This window comes from Oryctolagus cuniculus, chromosome X, assembly GCF_051225735.1.
Source record: "Oryctolagus cuniculus isolate XC-2025 breed Fujian yellow rabbit chromosome X, ASM5122573v1, whole genome shotgun sequence".
NCBI lineage: Eukaryota > Metazoa > Chordata > Mammalia > Lagomorpha > Leporidae > Oryctolagus > Oryctolagus cuniculus.
Window position 1 is genome coordinate 129,619,145 of NC_142888.1, and position 26,025 is coordinate 129,645,169.

The 26,025-nt window shown below is 41.2% G+C and overlaps 1 long non-coding RNA gene across 1 annotated transcript; it reads left to right on the plus strand.

Moving 5' to 3' along the window:
- The first annotated feature begins 1,571 nt into the window (after positions 1-1,571).
- On the plus strand, positions 1,572-15,953 carry LOC149119757 (uncharacterized). Its single transcript, XR_016227895.1, has 3 exons — positions 1,572-1,705; positions 2,036-2,189; positions 13,496-15,953. It is a non-coding gene; the product is annotated as an uncharacterized LOC149119757 (long non-coding RNA).
- Positions 15,954-26,025: the final 10,072 nt, after the last annotated feature.

Here is a 26,025-nt window from a genome sequence, read left to right on the forward strand (position 1 = left end):
CATTGAGATTTAATGCTATAACGAGTACTCAAACAATATATTTCACTTTGTGTTTCTTTGGGGGTGCAAACTGTTGAAATCTTTACTTAATGTATACTAAACTGATCCTCTGTAAAAAAAAAAAAAAAGAAATTATCAACTCCCAACTTGACTCTCACTGGGATTAAACATGACAATAGATCTGATCTGATTTCATCATCATTTAAAAAAAATCATCTATTATTTTTCACTTTATGTTTCTGTGTGGGAGCAAACTGTTGAAATCCTTACTTAATGTATACTAAGCTGATCTTCTGTATAATAAGATAATCGAAAATGAATCTTGATGTGAATGGAAGGGGAGAGGGAGTGGGAAAGGGGAGGGTTGTGGGTGGGAGGGACGGTATGGGGGGGAAGCCATTGTAATCCATAAATCGTACTTTGGAAATTTATATTCATTAAATAAAAGTTAAAAAAAAAAACTAGTAGCTGGGGCCGGCGCTGTGGCACAGCAGGTTAAAGCCCTGGCCTGAAGCAGTGGCATCCCATATGGGCACTGGTTCTAGTCCTGGCTGCTCCACTTCCAATCCAGCTCTCTGATATGGCCTGGGAAAGCAGTAGAAGATGGCCCAGGTCCTTGGGCCCTTGCACCTGTGTGGGAGATCTGGAAAAAGCTCCTGGCTCCTGGCTTTGGATCAACACAGCTCTGGCCATTGCAGCCAATTGGAGAGTGAACCAGCAGATGAAAGCCCTCTCTCTCTCTCTCTACCTCTCTCTGTAACTCTGTCTTTCAAATAAATAAAATAAATCTTAAAAAAAAACTGTAGTAGCAAAGCATTCTTAACCATTGGTCTGACAAAGCTATAAAACAAAGTTTTACAAAGCTATATTTGCAGCAATATTGACACACACAGGCATTTTTTTTCTTTTTTTTTCTTCTTTCTTTCTCATTTTCTCTTAATTCTAGCTCCCACATGTAAGGGAGAGCATGTGGTATTTGTCTTTCTGTGTGTGGCTTATTTCACACAATATGATGTCCTCCAGTTGTGTTCATTTTGCTGCAAATGGTAGATTTTCATTCTTTGTAATAGCTGAATAATATTCCATTGTGTGTATATAGCACATTTACTTTTCTTTTTTTTAAAGATTTATTTATTTGAAAATCAGAGTTACACAGAGAGAGAAGGGGAGAGAGAGAGAGAGAGAAAGAGAGAGAGAGAGAGGTCTTCATCCAATGGTTCACTCCCCAGATGACCGCAATGGCCAGAGCTGAGCCAATCCACAGCCAGGAGCCAAGAGCCAGGAGCCAGGAGCTTCTTCAGGGTCTCCTATGCGAGTACAGGGGCCCAAGGTCCTACCCATGTTCTACTGCTTTTCCAGGCCGTAGTAGAGCGATAGATTGGAAGTGGAGAAGCCGGGTCTTGAACCAGCGCCCAAATGGGATGCTAGCACTTCAGGCAGTGGCTTTACCTGTTACACCATAGCGCCAGCCCCTATGCACACCTTGGTTGATTCCAAATTTTTGGCTATTGTGAACAGTGCTGCTATAAACATGGTGGTGTGGGTGTCTCTATGAAGCATTGTTTTCATGTCTTTTGGGTATATACCCAGTAGTGAGATTGCTGGATCATTTGGGAAGTCTATTTCTAGTTTTCAAAGAATCTCCAAACTGTTTCCCACAGTGGCTGCAGTAATTTACATTCCCACCAGCAGTGTATTGAATTTGGTAAGTTTTCATTCCCATGCAATCCTCTAATGTTTTACTCAATATTTATGTATCCATAAAACATGCAGTATTATTTTGCATGTTTTTAAGCCCTACAAAATGATATCATGCTATAACTTACCTTTCTGAAACTCATTTATTCACTCATGTTTCTGAGATCTCTCCACACTGATATATGTACTTTGAATCATGCATTTTAACTGCTGTATAGTATTCCATTATAGGAATATACCACTATGTATTTCCCCATTCTCCTCTTGATGGACATTTTAGTGTTTTTATTTTTTTGCTCTTACAAACTAGTGTTGCCTTTTTTTTTTTTTTTTTAAGAGACACACAGAGAGAGTGGTCTTCTGTCTACTAATTGACTTTCCAAATGGCTGCAATGACCAGAGCTGGGCCGATCTGAAGCCAGGAGCCAAGAACTTCTTCCGAGTCTTCCACATGGGTGCAGGGGCCCAAGGAAATGGGACACCCTCTGCAGGTACATTAGCAGGAAGGTGGACTGGAAGTGATGCAACTGGGACTCTAACTGGAGCCCATAAAGGATCCAGCACCATAGGCCTGGGCTTTAACCCACTGTGCCACAGTGCTGGCCCCTCTGAATGCTCTTTTACACATCTCCTGGGGCAATGGTTTCTCTATGGAGGTTCTTTTTACTTTTTGTAAAAGTAATTTTATTTTCTAAAAGGATTTATTTATTTATTCATTTGAAAGGCAGAGTTACAGAGAGATATCTTCCATCCACTGTTCATTTCCCAAATGGGCACAATGGCCAGGGCTGGGCCAGGCCAAAGCCAGAAGCTGGAACTCCATTCAGGTCTTCCACATGCGTGCCAGGGGCCATTTTCAGATGCCTTCCCAGGTGTATAAACAAGATTGAAAGTAGAGAAGCTGGGACTTGAACTGAAGTTCATATGGGTTGCCAGTATTGCAGGCTGCAACTTAACCCACAGAATCACAATGATGGCCTCAAAGCATTTTTATTTTGAAATGCTTTTGGACTTATGGAAAAATTGCAAAAATAGTACAGAGTTTTCACACTGTGTTCACCCAGATTCCTCTAATTATTGATATCACATAACCATAGTACAATAATGAAAACCAGGACTGGCTCCGTGATGTAGCAAGTAAAACTGACGCCTGTGACGCCAGCATCCCATATGGGCACCAGTTTGTGTTCCTGCTGCTCCACTTCTGATCCAGCTCCCTGCTAATGGCCTGAGAAATGTAGTGGAAGATAGTCCAAGTGCTTGGTGCCCTGGCACTCATGTGGGAAACTGGATGAAACTCCTGGCTTTGGTCCAACCCAGCGTTGGCCATTGCTACCATCTTGGGAGTGAACCAGCCAATGGAAGATCGATCTCTCTCTCTCTCTCTCCCCCCCCTCCCCTCCCCTCTCTTCCCCTCCCCTCTTCTCTCTGTGACTCTGACTTTCAAAGTAAATAAATAAATCTTTTTAAAAAAATGCTTTGTCTGTTCTACTTAATATGACTGATTTAATTCTGTAATTAATACACAGTTATTCTTAAGTGTTGAAATTTAACTGAAATGTGATCCCTGTTAAACATAAGAGTAGGAAGAAGAGAGGGAAGAGATATATAATTTGGGACATGCTCAGGCTGACTTGCCCCAAATGGTGGAGTTAGAAACATACCAGGGGACTCCAATTTAATCCCATCAAGGTGGCATGTACCAATGCCATCTCACTAGTCCAAGTGATCAATTTCAGTTCGCAATTGATCATAATGAAAGGACTAAGAGTCAAAGGGAGCACATAAGCAAGTCTAGTACCTGCTAACACTAACCGATAGAATAAATAAAGGGGAGAGTGATCCAACATGGGAGGTGAGATGCTCAGCGGACTCATAGAATGGCAGATGCCCTAAATAGCACTCTGGCCTCAGAATCAGCCCTAAAGGCACTCGGATCTGGCTGAAAAGCCCATGAGAGTATTTCAGGCATGGAAAGCCAAGACACTCTGGCAGAAGATCTCTGTGAGTGAGATCTCAGTGGAAAGAACAGGTCTTCAAAGAAGGAGGTACCTTTCTCTGAAGGGAGGAGAGAACCTCCACTTTGACTATGACCTTGTCTAAACAAGATAAGAGTCGGAGAACTCAAGGGGCTTCCATAGCCTTGGAAACTCATGACTGGAGCATAGGGAGATTACTGATGCCATAGACAGGAGTGTCAATTGGTAAAGTCAACAACAGGAGTCACTGTGCACTTACTCCTCATGTAGGATCTCTGTCCTTAATGTGCTGTGCATTGAGATTTAATGCTATAACGAGTACTCAAATAATATATTGCACTTTGTGTTTCTATGGGGGTGCAAACTGTTGAAATCTTTACTTAATGCATACTAAACTGATCCTCTGTAAAAAAAAAAAAAAAAAAAAAAAAAACAAACTATCAACTCCCAACTTGACTCTCACTGGGATTAAACATGACAATAGGTCTGATCTGATTTCATCATCATTAAAAAAAATCATCTATTATTTTTCACTTTATGTTTCTGTGTGGGAGCAAACTGTTGAAATCCTTGCTTAATGTATACTAAGCTGATCTTCTGTATATTAAGATAATCGAAAATGAATCTTGATGTGAATGGAAGGGGAGAGGGAGTGGGAAAGGGGAGGGTTGTGGGTGGGAGGGACGGTATGGGGGGGAAGCCATAGTAATCCATTATTCGTACTTTGGAAACGTATATTCATTAAATAAAAGTTAAAAAAAAAAAAAAAAAAAATGAAAACCAAAAAATTAGCATTGGCGCAATACTTTATTAGCTTACAGATTTTATTAGAATTTCAGTGGTTACAACAGTGCTTTTGAAATTTTGTATTATGATCTGTTAGTGCAGTTATTCATAACTTTAGCTATACATTGGAATTACCTTGGGAACTCTAAAAACTAGTGTACTTGGACCACACCTCCACATTTTTCTAATTTAATTTGTTTGAGTCATGGCCCATAATGTTAAGAGTTCTCCAAATAATTGTAATATGTAATATAAATGGTCATGAAATCAATTTAATTAGTTATAAGTACAAAAAAATGGGATGGAATTCAAAATATTAGATGACTTTGTATGTAGAATAAGAATTGTTACAGAAAATTTGCTCCATTTATAAATATATATTGGGTTACAATGTAAAATTAATTTCATGTTATGACTCATGGGCAAAAAGGATTTTTTCAAATTACTTATTTGAGGGGCTGGCTTTGTGGCATAGCAGGTAAAACCACGCCAGCAGTGTGTTCGAGTCCCGGCTGCTCCACTTCTGATCTAGCTCTCTGCCAGTGGCCTGGGAAAAACAGCAGAAGATGGATCAAGTGCTTGGGCCCCTGCATCCATGTAGAAGGCCCAGATGGAGTTCCTGACTCCTAGCTTCAACCTGGCTCAGGCTTGGCTGTTGTGGCCACTTGGGGAATGAACCAGCAGATGGAAGATCTCTCTTTCAATCTGTCTCTCCCTCTCTTTAGCTCTGACTTACAAATGAATGAATATATTTTTTTAAAAAAAACTATTTGAGAGACATAGATATAGATAAATGGATAGATGATAGAGAAATAGATAGATAGGTGATAGCTTTCTGATATACTGACTCACTCCCCAAATGCTTGCAATGGCTGGGGCTGGGCTGGGCCAAAGCCAGAAATTCAACTCAGATTTCCCATGTGAGTGGCAGGATCCCAACTACTTGGGGTCAATGTTGCCTTCTAAGGTCTGAATTAATAAGAAACAAGAACCAGGAGCTGGAGCTGGGAGTTAAACCCAGGTAGTCTGATGTGGGATGTGGGCATCCTAACCAGTATTTTAACTGCTAGGCCAAATATCCGCCCCCAAAAGAGATTTTAAGCCTGCATCTCAGTTATAGATCTGGAAGTGGAGTTCCCAAGTCACAAAACACATGCATCTTTCATTTTACTGGATGGTTCCCAATTGCTTGCTAAAGTGTTGATACTAGGGGCCGGTGCTCTGGCATAGTAAGCTAAGCTTCCACCTGTGACACTGGCATCCCATATGGGCACTGGCTCATGTCCCAGCTGTTCCTCTTCCAATCCAGCTCTCCGCTATGGCCTGGGAAAGCTGTGGAAGATGGCCCAATTGCCCCCAGCATTTGTCTTTTATCTTTTTGATAATGAGCAATCTAAATGGAATAAAGTCATATCTCTTTGTGGCTTTTATTTGCATTTTCCTGATAATTACTGATGGTGGACATTTTTTTCTTGTGCCTGTTTGCTATTTGTGTGCCTTCTGTTGAGGAATTTCCATTTAAAACCCCTGCCCATTTTTAAATTGAATTATTTTTTTTTTGCTGTTGTTTCAGTTGCTTAACCACTTGTCAGAAATATAGTTATTATCTCCCACTATGTAACTTGCCTTTCCACTTTGTTGATCATTTCCTTTGCTGTGAAGAAGGTCTTTAATTTATTAAAATCCCATTTGTCTGTTTTTGCTTTAGTTTGCTGTGCTTTGGGGGTCTGATCCAAAAAATCGTTACTCAATGCAATGTCCTGAAGTGTTTCCCCTAGGTTTTCTTCTGGTAGTTTCAAAGCTTCAAGACTTAGAGATGGGTGTTCAGTGTAGCAGTTAAGTAGTTTCCACTTGAGACATCAGTATCCCATTTCAGAGTGTCTGGTTTGAATCCTGATTCCTGGACTTTTGATCCAGCTTTCTTTGATTCAGCTTTGTCCAACCTGGCTTCCTGCTGATGCACACCCTGGGAAGCAGCAGGTGATGGCTCAAGTACTTGGTCTCTATCAACCATGTGGGAGACCCCGATCAAGTTCTAGTCTCTTGGCTTTGGCTTGGCCTGGCCATAGCTGTTACAGGCATTCGGGGAGTGAACCAGCAGATGGAAGATATTTGTCTGTCTGTTTGCCTCTATATCCCTGGTTTCTCTGCTTTTAAAATAAACTGAAACTGAACAAGCAATAATTTAGAAAAATAAAGTTACAGGTCTTACACTTAGGTCTTTAGTCCATTTTGAGTTGATTTTGTGTATGGTGGGGGATGGAAGTCAGAATGTCTATTTAAGTGCAGTCATATGTATCAATCATTATGGTTTTTGCTCCTTATGACTTTTTTTTTTGACAGGCAGAGTGGACAGTGAGAGAGACAGAGAGAAAGGTCTTCCTTTTCTATTGGTTCACCCTCCAATGACCACCATGGCTGGTGCGCTGCGGCCACGCACCGCGCTGATCCGAAGCCAGGAGCCAGGTGCTTCTCCTGGTCTCCCATGCAGGTGCAGGGCCCAAGCTCTTGGGCCATCCTCCACTGCACTCCCGGGCCACAGCAGAGAGCTGGCCTGGAAGAGGGGCAACCGGGACAGACTCCGGCGCCCTGACCGGGACTAGGACCCGGGGTGCCAGCGCTGCAGGTGGAGGATTAGCCTAGTGAGCCATGGCGCCGGCCGCTCCTTATGACTTTTTAAAAGAAATCTTCTCTTACCCTGAGACCATAAGGATATTGTCCTCTGTCTTCTAGAAACTTTGATACTGTGTTTCTCACAGTTGTCTGCTGTGTCTTTAACGTCTCCTTACATTTTACCTTTTTGATGGGATCAATGTAGATTTACATGCAGTTGTATGAAATAATACAGGAATCCCTTGTCCACCTTGCCCAGTTTCCTATTATAGATACCATCCACCGATCTTATTCAAATTGTTCCAGTCTTCCTTGTGCTTGTGTGTGTGTATTAAATTCTATAAAATTTCATTTCCTGCATAAATACCCACTAGCACCATCAAGACACTGATCAGCTCTTCCCTAAGTCTTCCTTGTGTGATTTTTTTCTCCAGTGTTCTCACTCTGGTGCCATCCCTAATCTCAGGCAACCACTCATCTGCTCTTCATCTCTGTAATGTTGTCATTTTGAGAATGTTACATAAAAGGAATCAGACAGCATGTAACTTGTCAGGACGAGCTTTTTGCCCTGTCATTCTCTGCAGATTCATCCAGACTGTTGCACATATTGTTGGTTCATTCCTTGCTATTGGTGAGCAAAATCCCTTGGCAAGGCTATACCTCAGTTTGTTTATCCAGTCACCCATTGAAGGACATCTGGGTTGTTTCCAGTCTAGGGCTATTACAAATAAAGCTTTTATAAACATTCTTGTACAGGGTTTTGTATGAACATAAACTTTCATGTCTCTGGGATAAATGCCCAGGGGTGTAATTGCTGGGTCACATGGTAGTTGCATGTTTAGTTTTATAGGAACACCCCCCAAACTGTCTTCCAAAGTAGCCCTCTATATTCCCACCAACAATGGAAGAATGGTCCAGTTTCTCTGCATTCTCACCAGTATTTGATGTTGTCATTGTTTTTTATTTTAGTCAATTCTGATTAAATGGGCAGCGATATCTCATCATTGTCAGAATCTGCACTCCATGATGTTGAGCACTTTTTCCTGTGCTTTTTGAGCTACCTGTATCCTCTTTTGTGAAATGTCACTTAATGTCATCTATTGCTCTTTTTCTGGCCAGATTTCTGAACTTTATTAAGTTTTGAGAGGTCTTTATATATGCTAGGTAGAAGTCCTTTGTCAGATATGTAGTTTGAAAATATTTTCTTCCAATTTTCAGCTTGTGTTTTACTCCTCTTCATATGGGCTTTTTTGTCTTTTTGTTTGGAGATTTACTTATTTACTTACTTATTTGTCAGGAGAGTAGCAGAGACAGAACGAGATCTTCCATCCACTGGTTCATCCCGAAATGGCTGCAATAACCTGGACTGGGCCAGGACAAAACCAGAAACCCAGAGCTCCACTGAGGTCTTCCATGTGGGTGGCAGGGGTCCAAGTTCTTGAACCACCTGCTGCTGCTTTCCCCAGTGTATTGGGAGAGAGCTGGATTAGAAACGGAGCAGCTGGGACTTGAACCTGTGCTCCACTACGGGATGCGGGCATCACAAGAGGCAGCTTAACCCTCTGTGGCACAATGCCATTCCTCACGTTGGCTTTGGACAAGGAAAAGTTTTTAACTTTGATCAAGTCCAATTTATTATTTTTTTTCTATAGATTCTGTTTCTGCTGTCTAGGTTAAGAACTCTTTGACTAATCCAAAATCTCACTTTCTCCTATTTTTCTGAAAGTTTTAGAGTTTTATCTTTTAGATTTCAAATCATGATCGAATTTTTGTATAAGGTACGGTTTTGGGTCTACTTTTTTTCACCTGTGGATATCCAATTGTTCCCTGCACCATTTGTTGAAGGGATCGTCCTCACTTCATTGAGTTCATTTTGCCAAAAAATCAATTGGGAATATTTCTGTGGTCCTCTTTGTGTTCTCAATCTATTTAGGGCTTTAACCGGCTCCCATGACCAGTATACATTGCCTTAATTTCCTGTGAGATAAATAAATAGTGAATCCCCATCTCGTAATGATATCAACATAGTAATTAACAGGAATTTTGCAACAATACCTAATTAAATACTAATCATGTAGTGTAGATTTCACTTGAACATTGTTGGTCTCTCTCAACTCCTCAGGGGGCTAATTCTGACAATTAAGTTAGCCTGAAGCCAGAGAGAATCATGAGATGAATCCGAACTTAAATGTATAAAAATACAATATTTTACTTTGAAAGACTAAGAGGGAAAACATCTTGACTAGTAGATTATAGAATTTCAGAAGGGAAAACCCCCAGGTGAGCGTGAGCATAGTCCGCTTCTGAGGTTCTGCTTGCAAATGAAACTGAAGATCTCTTCCTAGTCTACCTGCGAGACCGACCTTTCCTAGTACGAGAGGACTTCGCAAAGTTTATTCTGGTACAGGAAGTTGAAATCCAGGCAGGTGAGGGGTCATCAAGGAGTTCATAAAATGTGCATTATGAAAAAAATGTGCACAAGGTTGTGCAGCCTTCACCATTCTCTAACTCTGGAATATTTCCTTCCCTCAGCCACTGGCAGCTACTGATCCACTTTCTGTTCCTATAGATTTGCCTACTCTACAATAAATGCAACCATTCGATGTGTGGATTTTTTGTGCCAGACATCTTTCACTCAATGTAATGTCTTCAAGGCTCAGGCACGCTACAGCATGCAATAACCCTTCATTCCTTTCTACAGCTGAATGAACTCCCCATATAAATATAACAGATTTTGTTTATTCATTATAGCTTTGTGAATAATGCTGCTATGAACGTCTGTGTACATGATTTGGTGTGGATATAAATGTGCAATTCCCTTCAATTAGTAGCTTCAGTTACTGTAGCTAGGAGGGGAATTGCTAGGTCAAATGGCAGTCCTGGGGGCCGGCACTGGGGCATAGCAGGTAAAGCCACCGCCTGCAGTGCCAGCATCCCATATGGGTGCCAGTCCTAGACCCAATTGCTCCACTTCCTATCCAGCTCTCTGCTATGGCCTGGGAAAGCAGCGGAAGATGGCCCAAGTCCTTGGGCCCCTGCACCCATGTGGGAGACCCAGAAGGAGCTCCTGGCTCCTGGCTTTGTATTTGTGCAGCTTCAACTGTTGTGGCCAGCAGATGGAAGACCTCTCTCTCTGCCTCTGCCTCTGCCTCCCCGTAACTCTTTCAAATAAATAAATAGATCTTTTAAAAATGATAATTGATGGGGCCGGCGCTGTGGTTCATTTGGTTGATCCTCCACCTGAGGCACCGGCATCCCATATGGGCTCTGGGTTCTAGTCCGGGTTGCTGCTCTTCAAGTCCAGCTCTCTGCTGTGGCCCAGGAAGGCAATGGAGGATGGCCCAAGTGCTTGGGCCCTGCACCCACATCGGAGACCAGGAGGAAGCACCTGGCTCCTGGCTTCGGATCAGTTGTAGCTCTGGCCGCGGCGGCCATTTGGGGGGTGAACCAACTGAAGACCTTTCTCTCTCTCTCTCTCTCTCACTGTCTAACTCTATTTGTCAAATAAATTTAAAAATTATAAAAAATGATAATTTATTAGAGGAAACCCTGGTTTTGACTCTATGATATTGAATGCACAGAAATAAAACTCAAATTAATAGCCTCTATTTCAGAGCCAACTCATCCACCTACAATGTCTTAGCCTCACTTTTCGTAATTCCCCTTATTGAGTATTACACTTCAGAAGCATTCAGTGCTGTATGAGTATTTACCAGGATACATTTCCTCTCGTCACTCTGTTGCTGCTTCCTGGATGGGGGGTAATAGGAGTTTTAGCAGAGAATATACTTACTTACAGCATTGCATCAGTGTGTCTTTTAGCACGAAACATAAACACCAAAAAGTCTTTTTAAACTCATTGCATTTCCAGGGAGAAGTACTTAATAGAAAAGATAGATGTTTCTACTCTCAGGTTCACAATGGTTCCTTCTCAATCGGACAAGGCAAATGGAAGTCCAGTTGGCTGAAGAGGAGGCAGATGCAGAGTCATCCCTGGACATCCTACCTCCCCCGCCCGCGGCCCTGTCCTGGGATGACTCCAAGTAGCAGTATTAGAGGGGATTTTTCAACAAGTCTTGGCTTTTTTTTTTTCCCATGCTATTAGTTTGCATTTCAGAACCAAAAATATTTTGTTTTCTTCACTTCTGGACCATAACTGTGTGCAATAGTGAGGCAAATATTCATAAAATAGGGAATGAGATTTTCCTAATGGAAGTGCCATTGGAGTCTCCCGTGACGATTTAAGAAACATGCTGATGAGCAATAATGTAAAATTCTTGTTAGGGATTGAATTGTGTCTCCCCTCAATTCATATGTTGAAATCCAAACCCCCAGTACCTCATTATGTGACCTTATTTAAGTTAAGGTCTTTACTGAGGTCATTGAGTGGGCTTTAAACCAATATGACTGTTGTCCTTAGGAAAAGGGGAAATTTGGATAGAAACGTAGACAGAGGGAAGGTGCCTGATGGGAGACAGATGCCTCTTTTCAAGGGAAAGAGGCCTGAGACCGATTCCTCTCAGAGCCTTCTGCAGGAACCTACCATGTTGGTGCCTTGCTTTGGCTCTCCCAGCCCCCAGAACTGTGAGGCCACTTGTTTGCATTCTTTCAACAACTCTGTCTGTGGCCCACACCATCCACACCTGCAGTACTGTCACAGCAGCCCTTGTATACAAACACAGGTCATGTCCAACTCTTCTGTAGGATCTTCCTGAAAGCTACTTGGCTTCCAGCAGCAGCCAGGTAAGCCAGAACTGTTGACTTTTTTGAGCAACTGCTGTGTGTCTGCAGCCATCAGGGTGTGTTGTGAGTTTATACATGTGGGTGAAGAGAGGAAGACAGAAGCCTTGGATAGATGCCTCATAGCAGTGAGGATGCAGAAGCTTCAGGGAGACCAACTCTGACAGCTCTCCTTCCCACAGTTCTTTTTAATAAATATTTATTTATTTGAAAGGCAGAGTGACAGAGAAAGATGGAGAGGCAGAGATGTTCATCCACTGTTTTATGGTTCAGAAGTGGAGCAGTCAGGACTTGAACTGGCACTCATATAGGATGCTGGTGTCACAGGTGGCAGCTTAACCTACTGCACTGCAAAGCCACACCTGCAACTCACTTTCCAAGCATGTAATGTCACATTTTTAAAGATTTGCTTATTTATTTGAAAGTCAGAGTTACACACAGAGAGAAGGAGAGACAGACAGAGAGAGAGAGAGAAGTCTTCCATCCAATGGTTCACTCCTCAGATGGTCACAATGATCAGAGCTGTGCCGATCCAAAGCCAGGAGCCAGGAGCTTCTTCTGGATCTCCCACGTGGGTGCAGGGGCCCAGGACTTGGGCCATCTTCTACTGCTTTCCCAGGCCATAGCAGAGAGCTGGATCAGAAGAGGAGCAACTGGGTCTTGAACCAGTGCCCATATGGGATGCCGGCACTGCAGGTGATGGCTTTACTGGCTATGCCACAGTGCCAGCCCCATGTCACACTATTTTCTTATGTTCTTAGATCATTAATTTTCTTACCTGAATAAATCTCAGAAAACACTGTGAAGCTTAATCTGTGCTCATTCTGTGGTGACTGAAATGAAACAACACTTCCTTTTTCTGCTCATTCAGGAGGCCTAGCTTTCAGGAAAGCAAATGAATCTTGGAGTCAATCACTTCAAGGCAAAATTGCACTTGGCGCTCTTTGCTAGCTAGCTCTGGAGCAGCTAAACAGCTTGCTTACTTCGCTGGGCTCTACCCAGGTGACAGATAACATGCCAGGGTTTGGAAAGGAGCAGTTATCAAGATAAACGTGTTTAAGGCCTTCCAGAAGCTTCCAGTCTGATTCTGAAGGGTAGAGGAACAGGGAGAAGGAATAGTTCTTAAAGAACTAAACATATCAATAAAAACCAAACTTTGCTGCAGTCAATAGAACGAACTTTGGACCTTTTCAAAGACTCATTCATTCATTGAACAATTCCTTCATCCAGTGCTCACTTTATGGCAAACATCGGTGAATAAAGTGGAACAGGCCTGAGCCCTTGTGGGGACACAGGAAGAGCAGGAGGGACACGCAGAGGATGGGCACTTCATCCAGTAGGGGGCAGCAAGAGAAGGCGGTGGGGGAGGCATTGACGGATTCTTCCTGTGGTGATTTACTTTCCAGGCTCAGTGTGAAAAGGATGAGTCACACAGCACAGTCTTATCAACCTCGCTAATTCTACTCCACATAGTTCCTTAAGCTTTGGAGAGAACAGGTGACATTGTAAGAATCACTCAGCTACTTGAGCGCAGTACGGAAAGCCTGTTCCCCTGGGGCCTCTGCAAAAGCCACTTTAGGTGAGAAACGAGGGAACACGGCCCTGAAAGAGGATGACCAGGCTGGACGATGCCATCTTACTTTTTTTTGATGCAGTGTTTTTGTTTTCCACCCATCAAGCAAATTTCCACTGTTTGCCACTGAGCAATCAACAGTGCACAGACTTGGGTCTTCCTGGAGCCCTGGAGGTTGGCTGGATTGACAAGCACCTGCCTCTGATGTGGGTATGCAAGGTAAGTGTGTCATTTGTGATTGTTACCAAACTGAATCCTACTCTCAAATCAAGCACTGGCATCATTTACTGACCCCTATCTTTGGATTCTTCTAGGAAGATTCCATTGCCGTGCTTGTAGGAAAATACTTCAGGGGAAATTTGAAGTGTGGCCCATACTTCCTCTGGCTAACTGGTCACACTGAATTATGAGTACTAATCCTTCTAAGGTAAAATTCACATTGAGCACATTGCAAACAAAGAAGATGAAGCACAAAGAAAGTGAGGCAACTGGTCCAAAGTGAAACGCCTCAGAAGTGGCTGAACTGAGACCTGAGCTTAGACTATTTCTCAGGTCAGTGTTTCTTTCACTCCCTCACTGTAGCATGCACTTTGCCTGTGAAGCCAGCATACAAATGGCACTCATAGGAATCACATTGGGGAAGGGGAGTGGCCAAATTGTGCTTGGTCTTTTGCTTTGTATTGCACATTTGCTCAAGTGGGATGGGGACAGGCTGCTTTGGTTTTAAGCTCTTTAAGAGAGATTATCTTCCCTAAATTTATCTGTACCTTCTGTGGATCAACTAAGCATGCTCTCTAGTCTTGGGAATTTGAATCAGAGTACTTTGATCTTCACTAAGAAGACCTGACTTAGTGAAATTTTTATCTAAAATTGTAGAACTTCAGAGCTCAAAGAGAATAGAAATCACTAATCCAGTTTCCTCAGTCAGCAGGTAAGGGGACTGAGGCTTAGAAGGGAATAACTCAATCAAGGACACAGCTAGTTAATGGCATAAAAGATCTGCTGGGGCCATGACCTTGCTTCAGGTTTCAGAAGAGCAGCTTTGGGGCCGAGGGAGCAGATTTTCCCTGTAAGTACTCAAGGTTTGGGAACAGGACCCACACCAGACTTGCTTGGCTCTGATCAAGCTGCCCACTTTTTTTTCTGAGTTTCCTTGGATTTAGAGGTATGCAAGCAGGAGAAGTCTCTCAGTAAAGCTCACGACTGGGCAGGGAATCATGACCCACCACTTAGGTGCCTTGTGACACTGGACAAATGTCTTAACCACGGTTTGTGTCTATGATTCCCCTCTTACTTACAAGATGGGTGTAATACTTGCCTTGGGACTATGAAGTTCAGGAACAACATACACTAGGGATTTTCAAAATGTCCATGAAAAATGTGTATTATGAACAAACTGTGCATGGATTTCCCCCCAAAATTGCATCAAAATAAATTTATATTTTAATTCCATGATCATGAACTTCTAAAAATACCCATGAATGTGTATGTAAATATATATATATGTTTTATATATATATATATGTTTGTGTGTGTATGTTGTCTATCAAAATATGTACCTACTAATATAGAGAGAGGAGAGAAAGACTATGTGGAGACAACCTTCATAAATGGGCATCCCATGAAGTCCACAGGACAGCTCCCTCTTGTCATTGTTACCATTATCCTTCATTTTGCAAATGTCACTGGAAACCAAGAGGTGTTGACATCAGCACTGAAATCTAGCAGGGTGCTGGACCTGTATAAAGAAAATGCCATCCACTGTCAGGGATGTTACAAGGATTGAGTGAAGAAAATACGAAAACACACCTGTCTTGGAGTCTGGCACAGAGGAGACTTTCAGAAAAGTGTGATGAATCAAACATTTGTGGAATGAACAGAAGAAATCTCTGAGTGCATCAGTGGCCAATATGGCCCACGTACTCAATGAGATGAACAAGGGTGTCTATGAAGATTTCCATCATCTACATAACTTTGGATCTCTGGGCTCATATTTAAGATCCTTCAGTGAGTTGGAGAGCCTAGCAAAGAGAAGACAGCATTCCATTCAAGGGTTCTATTGGCGTACCAACTGAACTTGGCTGACAATTAAATATGGGCACAGATTGGTCTTTTCCTATTTTTCTCCTGAGACTTGGCAGTTTGTCTGACTGAAACTAGAAGCCCAGATGGCACTGGAACTAATTGGAGTCTTCCCGGGGTGCTGTGTCCTCAGGTTAGTAGATGACCACAGTGGTTACATAATGGCGGACCAACTTGGGAGTTCCAGCTACTCAGGTCTCCAGCCAAAGGCCTGGCACCAAGATGGTAGTTAACAAACATTTGGTGAATGAATCCAATTAGAGCCTCATGGATTATTGAGGATCCTGAATTTTTGTCTGCGTGAATTATACCTACTGCTATTTAACATAATAGAAATGAGGAAAATTTTAATGTATTTCTTTATTAATTTATGAATACCATTTTTATGACCATAATGGTACTTTCTAAGACAAAGAAGTGCATGAGAAGAGTGGCAACATTTTTAAAAATTTTACATTTTTATATAAAATATGTGTGTTATAGATTGGCTGTGCCATCTCTTCTTCCACTCCTTTTCATATCCACGGAGAGCTGTTTCTGTAGTTTGCTCCATTAGCTTGAGTTTCTTTTTTTATTTAGTGGAATTTATTAATACATTAAATTCTCAGGGTCAGAGCAAATGCATGATAATTACTATAACACAATTCCCATCAAGTCTCATATTAATGTGATATTAATATAAAGAACAGATTCAATATAGTTCTTACATACAATTCTGACAATATAATGATACTTCTAATCCTCTCTCGCTTCCTTCCTCCATCCCTCTGTATCTATCTCCCTCCCTCCTTCCTTCCTTCCTTTCTTAATTTTTGAGAGAATATAGTTTTAATTTACATTATAATCAGAGGCTTCATGCTCCACTAAAAGCCTAAGTGTTCAGTTTTGTTTTTCTTTTTCAAAATATTTGGTTATTCTTAGCAGTTTACTATTACATTTTTTAGATATATAGTATGTAAAAAAGAATGTATAAATTGTCCCTGTACAGTTCGAATTATAACATGAATACTTAACTAGTACCATGGAAGGAAGCCCCTAAAACCTCTACTGAGTCACATCTCTCTTCATCCCCAAAGACTACTCTTGATGTTAGATTACTAACTTTCCTGTTTTTTTTTTTTTTTTTTTTTTTTTTTTTTTTTTTTGACAGGCAGAGTGGACAGTGAGAGAGAGAGACAGAGAGAGAAAGGTCTTCCTTTTTGCCGTTGGTTCACCCTCCAATGGCCGCCGCTGCAGCCGGCGCACCGCGCTGATCCTGGCAGGAGCCAGGAGCCAGGTGCTTTTCCTGGTCTCCCATGGGGTGCAGGGCCCAAGCACCTGGGCCATCCTCCACTGCACTCCCTGGACATAGCAGAGAGCTGGCCTGGAAGAGGGGCAACCGGGACAGAATCCGGCGCCCCAACCGGGACTCGAACCCGGTGTGCCGGCGCCGCAAGGTGGAGGATTAGCCTATTGAGCCACGGCGCCGGCTCTTTCCTGTTTTTCCTTACAGTTTTACCAACTGTTTGCATGCCCTCCACAATATATTGTTTAGCATTTCCTGGTCTTCAACCTTACATAAGTGGAACTGTAATGTTTTCTCTCGTGAGTTGCATCTTTTGCTCATTACGTTCCTGAGAGTCGGCTTTGTGAGATGCATGTGACCCTAGTTCATTCATTTTCAGGGATGGATAGCACTGAAATATATTCCACTACTATTAGACATTTGCATAACAGTTTATGCACCTTGCAAATGGTACTACCATGACTGTGGTTCATGCCTCTAGACGAACCTACGAAACGTTTTCTTCAAAGTAAGGAAACTGAAAGCGACTACATTAATTGATTTTCTAAACTTAAATGTTAGGCTAAACCTTCCTGGCCATATTTTGTTTAGGATGTTTGCATCTATGTTCATGAGGGACATTCATCTATAGTTTTCCTTATCATAGTGAATTTCTCTGGTTTTGATATCAGAGTAGAATTGGCTTCATAGAATACACTGGCACATAGCTCCTCTTCTTCAATTTTCTGGAGTAGCCTGTGCAAAATTGATATAATGTTTTGTCTTGATGTATAGGTAGAATTCATCCAAGATGGTATCTAAGTCTGCAGTTTTCTTTGTGGGAAGCATTTAAATGTGAATTAAAATTATATATACATATATATATATATATATAGGTTCTTTCTGTTTCTCTCCCTTACTCTCTCCCTCCTTCTTCAGATATAAATTTGAATATTTTATTGCCGTCTCACGAATTTTGCTAAAATTAATTTTAATTTTTACTTAAATAATTATCTTTTGAAAGTATTTAAATATTAAGAAAAGGGTATGTATTGACCCACAAAGTTGCCATTCCAGTGCCATTCATTTGTCTGTATAGATCCATATTTGCATTCAGTATTATTTTTCTTCAGTCTAAAGGACATCTTTTAGTATTTCCTATAATGTCGTTATGTTCATGATTAATTCTACTGGCTTTTCTATGTCTGAAAAGCTATTTATTTTATTCTTATTTTAAAAGACACCCTCTGGATGCATTTAAGGTTTTAATTTTTATCATTTTTTGGTTCTGATGTGCCTGAGTGTCATTTTCTTCTTGTTTCTTTTTTAATTTGAAAGGCAGAGTTACAGAGAGAGAGAAGGAGACATAGAGACATATTTCATCTGCTACTTCACTTCCCAAATGTCCACAATGGCTGGAGTTGGGCCAATCCAAAGCCAGGAGCCAGTAGCTTCTTCCAGATCTGCCACGTGGGTGCAGGGGCGCAAAGACTTGGGCCATTTTCTGCCGCTTTTCAGGGTGCATTAGCAGGGAGCTGCATTGGAAGTGGAGCAGCTGGGACGCGAACCAGCATCCACATGGGTTGCTGGCACTGCAGGAGACAGCTTTGCCTGCTACGCCACAGTGTTGGCCCCTCTTCACGTTTCTTGAACTTGGATTCTATCAAGCTTCTTCTTTCCATGTATTTATATTTCATCAAACTTTGAAAATTTTTGATCATTATTCCCTCAAATATTTTTTCTGCTCCCCTCATCTTTTGAGATCTGATATTTATTGGGCTGCTTGAAGTTGTCCCACAGCTGACTGATTCTGTTTCCTTTTTTTTTTTTTTTAATTTTCTTTCTTTAGTCTTTTTTCCTCTGTGTTTCATTTATGGACAGTATCTATTGTTTTTTTTTTTAAGATTTTATTTATTTATTTGAAAGTCAGAGTTACACAGAGAGGAGAGGCAGAGAGAAAGGTCTTCCTTCCGTTGGTTTACCCCCCAAAAGGCCACTACAGCCGGAACTACGCCGATCCAAAACCAGGAGCCAGGTGCTTCCTCCTGGTCTCCCATGCAGGTGCAGGCGCCCAAGCACTTGGGCCATCCTCCACTGCCCTCCCGGTCCACAGCAGAGAGCTGGCCTGGAAGAGGAGCAGCCGGGACTAGAACCTGGTGCCCATATGGGATGCCAGCACCTCAGGTGGAGGATTAGCCAAGTGAGCCATGGCGCCGACCGCAGATAGAATCTATTGTTATGTCTTTCAATCTGTAATTCCTTCTCTGCCATTAATCCTATTGAGTGTATATTTGATCTCTGACCTTGTAGTTTTCATCCCTATAAATTTCAATTTAGGTCTTCTTGTATATATGCCATGTCATTACATACTGGGTTCATTTGTGTCTGGACCTTTTTGGATCTATGGAATACAGTTATAGGAACTCCTTTTCATTTCAGTGCTGATCATTTTAACATTGTGGCTGTCCTAGATTGGATTTGATTAGTCCACTTTTCTCCTCATTCTAGGTTATTTTCTTCTTCTTTTTTATATGCTTAGATGTCCTACATTGTGCATTTTACCATACTGTGTGCTGGATTTTTTTTTTTTTGAAGATTTATTTGTTTATTTGAAAGGCAGAGTTCCAGAGAGGCTGATAGAGAGAGAGAGAAAGGTCTCCCATTCGCTGGTTCACTCTCCAAATGGCTACAACGGCCGGAGCTGGACTGATCTGAAGCCAGGCACCAAAAGCTTCTTTTAGGTCTCCCACACGAGTGCAGGGGTCCAAGGCCTTGGGCCATCTTCCACTGCTTTCCCAGGCCATAGCAGAGAGCTGGCTCAGAAGTGGAACAGTTGGGACTCGAACTGGTGCCCATATCAGATGCCGGCACTGCAGGCAGTGGCTTTACTCACTATACCACAGCACCAGACCCTGGATATTTTTTAAAAATAGTTTACTGAGATACAATTCACATACCATGCAGAATTCATCCATTTGAAGTATCCAAGTTGTAGCATGTATCAGTACTTTTCTCCCTTTTGTGGTTAAATTGTATTTTTTTTTGTCTATGTATTACACAGTTTAGTTATCTTTCCATCCAGTGAATTGTTCACACATTTTTGTTATCATTAATAATGCCACTATAAACATTCATGCACAAGGTTTTGTGTGGGTATGTTCTGTCATTTCTCTTGAGTATATACCTAGGAATACAATAACTGGGTCATATAGTAACACTTTTTTAAAAAGATTTATTTATTCAAAAGGTAGAGCTACAGAGGGGACAGAGGGGGCAGAGAGAGAGAGAGAATATGAGAATCTTCCATCCACTGGTTCACTCCCCAAATGGCCACAATGGCCAGTGCTGGGCCAGGCTAAAGCATGGGTGGTAGGGGCCAAGCACTTGGGCCATCCTTTGCTGGTTTCTCAGGCATATTATTGGGAGCTGGATAGGAAGTGGAGCAGCCATGACATAAACCAGTGCTCATTTGAGATGCTGGCATTGCAGGCAGTAGCTTAACGTGCTACACCACAATGAAAGCCAACTTTGGGTTTAATTGAAGAACTGCCAGGCTCATATCCAAACTGACTGTGCCATTTTCCATTTGTATCAGCAGTATATGAGGGATCTGATTTCTCTGCATTCTTGCCAACAACATTCTTATTATTTTCAGACATTTCTATTCCAATCAGCCTAGTGGATCTGAAGAGGTTTCTCTTTGTGGCTATGATGTACATTTCCCTGATGACTAATGATACTGAATAGTTTTTCATGTGATTACTAGCTATTTATATATCTTCCTTGGGGAACTGTCTAGTGATTCTTGGTACATTTTTTGGAAGAATTGTTTATATGTTCTAGATACAAATCCCTTATGAAATGATATGCAAATATTTTCTCACATTTTGTAGGTTGTCTTGTCACTTTCTGATAGTGTTCCTTGAAGCAAAATCGTTCTTAATTTTGATTAATTGAATTTCTTTTTTGTTTTGTTCCTCAGCTTTAGTGTAATATTTAAAATTCCTTTGCCAACTCCAAGATCATGAAGATTTACCCGTATGTTTTCTTTTAAGGGTTACACAGTTTTAGCTCTTACATTTAGGATTTGTCCAATCCATTGTGAGTTAAAAATTTTGTGCATGGTGTGAGATAACTTCATTATCCTACATGTGGATATCCAATTGTCTCAGTATCATTTGTTGAAAAGATAATTCTTTCTCCATTGAATGTTCATGGTATCAGTGTTGAAAATCAGTTGACCATGGATGTACAGGTTAATTTCATGACCCTCAATTCTATTTATTGACCTATATCTCTGTGCTTGTACTTGTACCACTATGTATTGATTACCATTACTTTGTAGTAATTTTGGAGATTTTGAAATGTATATTTATGCTTCCTTTTCAGTACCGTTTTGACCATTCAGGGCCCCTTAGAATTCCATATGGTTTTTAAATAAGTTTGTCAATTTCCTGAGAAATCAACTGGGATTCTAATAGAGATTATTTTGAATCTGTAGACCAAAGGATATATCCATCTCAGCGATGTTGTCTTCTGATCCATGAATATGGGATATTTTCCAACTTATTTGGATCTTTAATTTCTTTCAAATTTTTTTTAAGTTTTAGAGTAAAAATTTTAGAGTAAAAGTTTTATACTTCTTTTGTTATACTCTTAAGTACTATTTTGCTGCTGTGAATGAAAATTTCCCCTTAATTTCATTTTTAGATTGCTTTTTGAAAATATATAGACATACACTTAATTTTTGAATATTGTCATTGTATCTATAATCTTGTTGAATGCTTTTTTATTAACTCTAGTGGTTTTAATGCATCTCTTGGGATTTTCTCTATATATATTATGTAATCTGTGAACGGAGATCATTTTTATTCTTTTATAATTTGACTGCTCTAAAAGGTGCACATTTGAGATCAATGGTTTCAGCCAATGTCTGGTGAAGAACATTTACCAGGATCCTCATGGTTTCTTCTTAACAGTGTTTCTAGTCTGAGCCTGAGGCTGGCCTCTGACAATTGCTAAGCCAAAAAACAAAGGCATAAGCACTTGCATCTCAAAAGCTGGTCCCTTCCGAGAACAGAGGAAAAAATAAAACTCTAAACTGACCAAGCAGTTTTCCCAAAATACAAAAAGACTGCAAATAAGGTTCATTCATCCATTGTTGTTTTTTTGAGTTACACACTCCTGGCTGGCTGGCCATTATGATGTGGGTAACGCACTTAATAATTTTTCATCCAGGCTTTTGTCTCCCACAAAGAAATACTAAGCAGACACTACTATTGTGTGCAGACAGAAACAGTTTATTCATCAGTGATGGAAAAAACACATTCATAGGTGAGTGTGGGCCACCCTACACAGAGACCTATACAACATAAGTGGGCCAAAGAGTTGCCCACAAACTAAGGAAGACAGGGAAATCACAAACAGTACCTGCAATAGGGAAGGTCTATCTGTAAATAGAAAGGTGGGAGAGTAGAAAATGCTCTGTTCACACACTGAAAAGTTGACCTCTAAAAAATGAACACAAGTAAGTTCCAAGGCATAAAGAGGTCACTCTCCCATCTTCCACTTCTTTTATGTCTTTCAAACACAGTCCCCAGATGTAGCAGGTGCAATATAGGAAGAACATTATGACTGACAGGTAGGGGGTGGGGACCACCAACATCTTGTGACATCCAACTTTGCAGACCTAACTAGCTGCTTGCCTATCTGGTTCTGCAGACCTAAATAGCTGCCTGCCTATTTATCCCACATCCATTAAATCCCTTTATTTTGAATTTAAGCACTGATTACCTGAAAGTGGTGACCACTCCTGGCCACTACTGTTAAATGAACCATGTGAAATCATCGTAGACTGATGGTCTTAGGAAGGAAAGAGTATATGGGTTGAAGCATGGAGCCTTGATGAATGTTTCTTGCATTTATTCCTTCCTTTTGTAGGGTTTGTAGCTCTGTTGCATGTGTAACAGAGGGCAGCTTTGAGCTGTGCTCCAATGGAAAATGTAAATTTCTGAAAACGCTGTAAAAATGTGTCTATTATACAAATTTTGTATTTGGTTTTTCTAAGTATGTTGCTCCAGTTTGCCTCTGTGGACTTTTGTTTGGAGAATAGCTTTAGAGAGTTCCAATTTCCAGCCTCACACCTCTGGATTCTACCTTAACACATTCTCAAATCAGTCATTATTATTTTAGAGGCTTGCGGCTTGAGGATACCCTCTGAGCTCTTATGAGTCCCATCAAAAGGAATCACCCTGCCTTGGCCTCTGCTCTCACGCTCTGTCTTGATTTTGCAAAGCTCCAAGCAAAACGCAAGAATTATGATACCTTGTCAGACACAGAAGGCGGCTCTACATCTGTCCTAGCTTCTTGGAGCCCCCGTTTCTCAGTATTTATTTGATAGAAACTTCCAAAACTTTAGTTTTGGACTCTGGAGCTGTCTGTGCCTTCTCTTAATGCCACCAGAGCTTTGAAAGGAGTGTTTCTAATTAGCCAGCCATATGGCTTTGCTGCGTACATGAGCCCTACCAAATACAGTCAATCAAAGCTTATGGGCTTAGTTCCACTCAGTCCTTGGTCTCACTTGCCCTTTGTCAACCCTGTAACATCACTATTGCTGTTTTTTTCTGCCTAGAATACTCCCTCCCTCACAACCCTCTTAGTTATGCTTGTCGACATTCTCCTGATCTTTAAGGCCAAGTTCTATCCCTTCTCTGAGAGACTTTCCAAAGACATTTCCCTGAAACATGCCTTCCCTTCATAGACCCTCCTGAGTAATACAAAGTCACCTATAGTAATATTCTTCCTAGTGGCCAGGATTGTGATGCCAGCATCCCACATTGGAGTACTGTCTTGACTTCTTGCTGTCTTACTTCCAATCCAGCTCCCTGCTAATAAGCCTGGGAAAGCAGTGAAAGATGGCCTAAGTGTCTAGGCCCCTGCCACACACGTGGGAGACCTGGATGAAGTTCCAGGTTCCTGGCTTCAGCTTGGCCCAGTCTCAGGCATTTGTGGCCATTTGAGGAGTGAACCAGTAGATGAAAGATCTGTGTGTGTGTGTGTGTGTGTGTGTGTCCTTCTCTGTCACTCTGCCTTTCAAATAAATAATTCTTTAAAAATATTATTTTTAGAACATAAGTAATGTGAGGAAAAAGTAGATCTTAGTCACCCCTCTTCTATATACCCTTCTCCTTCCTCCACCGCCAATTTTACATCTTGTTACTGGTCTACCACAGTGCTCCGCTGAAAATAGTTATCAGAAGATGTTTCCTAATGTAGAACGCCAGAAATCAGGATGAACAACTGATTGAAATGCTGCTCTCTGCACTGGCCCATGGGAAATGGGGCAGGTTTTGAATGTATGCAATGTGGCATCCAAATATCTAATATCGCATTTAAGTGTTTAGAGTTTCAATATATAAAGCTCAGTTATAATGAAGACTTCAAAACTCTGTAGATTCAGTGCACTTCCAAATGGAAATTAAAAAATAACACTTCAGCAGACAAAAATGAATGTCTGCTTGAATTTGAGAAACCTGTGGATTCTGATTGTTTAAAGCAAATGTCAATGTAGAAGGAAACTGATCAGCTTTTAATTCAAAGAGTTCATTTGATTACAGGTGAGGCACACAATTCCCTGTATAAATGGCAGGAAAAGGCTGTATTGGCAATTAGAGAAAGGAACACAAGTCTAGAAGTCAAATTCACACCTTATCTGGTTTGAAGCCTGAATTATTTACTGTTGAGATTTATATGAGATTAGATCTCTCTGCTTAAACACTAAATCAAGCTTAACAGGAAGAGATATTGCAAATAAACAATGTTCTCTCGAACGGTGTTTTTAATATTTTCATTAAAAAGCAAATGTAGCTGAGCTTTTCACTGCAGACATTGATGGCTCTATAAATTTTTATGAGACATGCATTAGAATTCATGTGCCCTTCATAAGAGAAGTTGTTCCTTGCTGACTTTTGGATGCAGCCTGGCTCACAAAGCTTGAGTTAGCACCCTGGAAGAGCTGGGTGCCAGTTCTGGCTCTGGTACTGGCTTGGGCAAGTCTCCTCTCCTTCCTAGGCCTTGTTTTCCACGTCTAGAAATAAGTGACTTACATTTTTATTTTCTTTTGATGAACTTTGGGCAATGAAGTAAAGACAGTCAAGTTGTTTGTTTTCCCACTATGTTATGTTATTGTTCAGTTTTTAGTTTATTTATAAACACGCCTATAGTTCTTAAGAATACTAACAATTTGGGCCTGGTGTTGTGGCACAGTGGGTTAAGCCACAGCCTGCAGCACCGGCATCCCATATGGGCACCAGTTCAAGTCCCAGCTGCTCCACTTCCCATCCAACTTCCTACTAATGTGCCTAGGAAAGCAGCACAGGTTGACTCAAATGTTTGGGCTCCTGCACCCATGTGGGAGAGCCAGAAGAAACTCCTGGCTCCTGGCTTCAGATTGGTCCAGCTCTGGTCATTGCAGCCATTTGGGGAGTGAGCCAGTAGATGAAAGATATTCTCTTTCTCTCTGTCTCTCCCTCTCTCTGTGTGTAACTCTGCTTTTCAAATAAATAAAGAAAGAAACCTTTAAAAAAGAACACTAACAACTTAAAAGACTGATGCGGCATCAATATTTTAAAAATGTCCCTGACATTTCCTCTCTCTGGATGCACTAACCTTCCCATCGCTGTGATGAGTCAATATTAAAGTCAAACAAGAAAATGTCAGACTTCCCTCAATCCCACAGCTGCATTTGTTACTATGGAGAAACATCCTTGAAAGTTTTATATAAAAGTATGTCCCTTAACTTCCTCGTTCTTCATCTGTATCTCAAATCCACTGTTCAATGCATGCCTCTGCTTGGAGGCTTTGGCCTAAAGATGAAGCTACCAATTGGAACAATGCCCACACATCCCATATCAGAGTGCCTGGGTTCAAATCCCAGTCTGATCTTGAGTTCCACTTCCTGGGGATGCTCACCCTGAGAGGCAGCAGGTGATAGCTCAAGTTGTTGAGCCAAAGCCACCCATGTAAGAGACTTGGATTGAGTTTCTGGCTCCTGGTTTCAGCCCTGGCCCAGACCAGGACATTGCAGGCATTTGGGGAGATGCACCAGCAAATGGGAGAGCTCTCCCTCTCTCCCTGACTCTCAAATAATTAAAAGAAATAAAATTTTGAAATTGATTTGATGCTCTTATGTCTTTTCAATTGCAGGACTATAGTTATGAAAGTGAGTATAGTCATAGAAAACTGACATGATAAAACAATGGTAAAACATCATAAACTCTCCTGAGATTTTA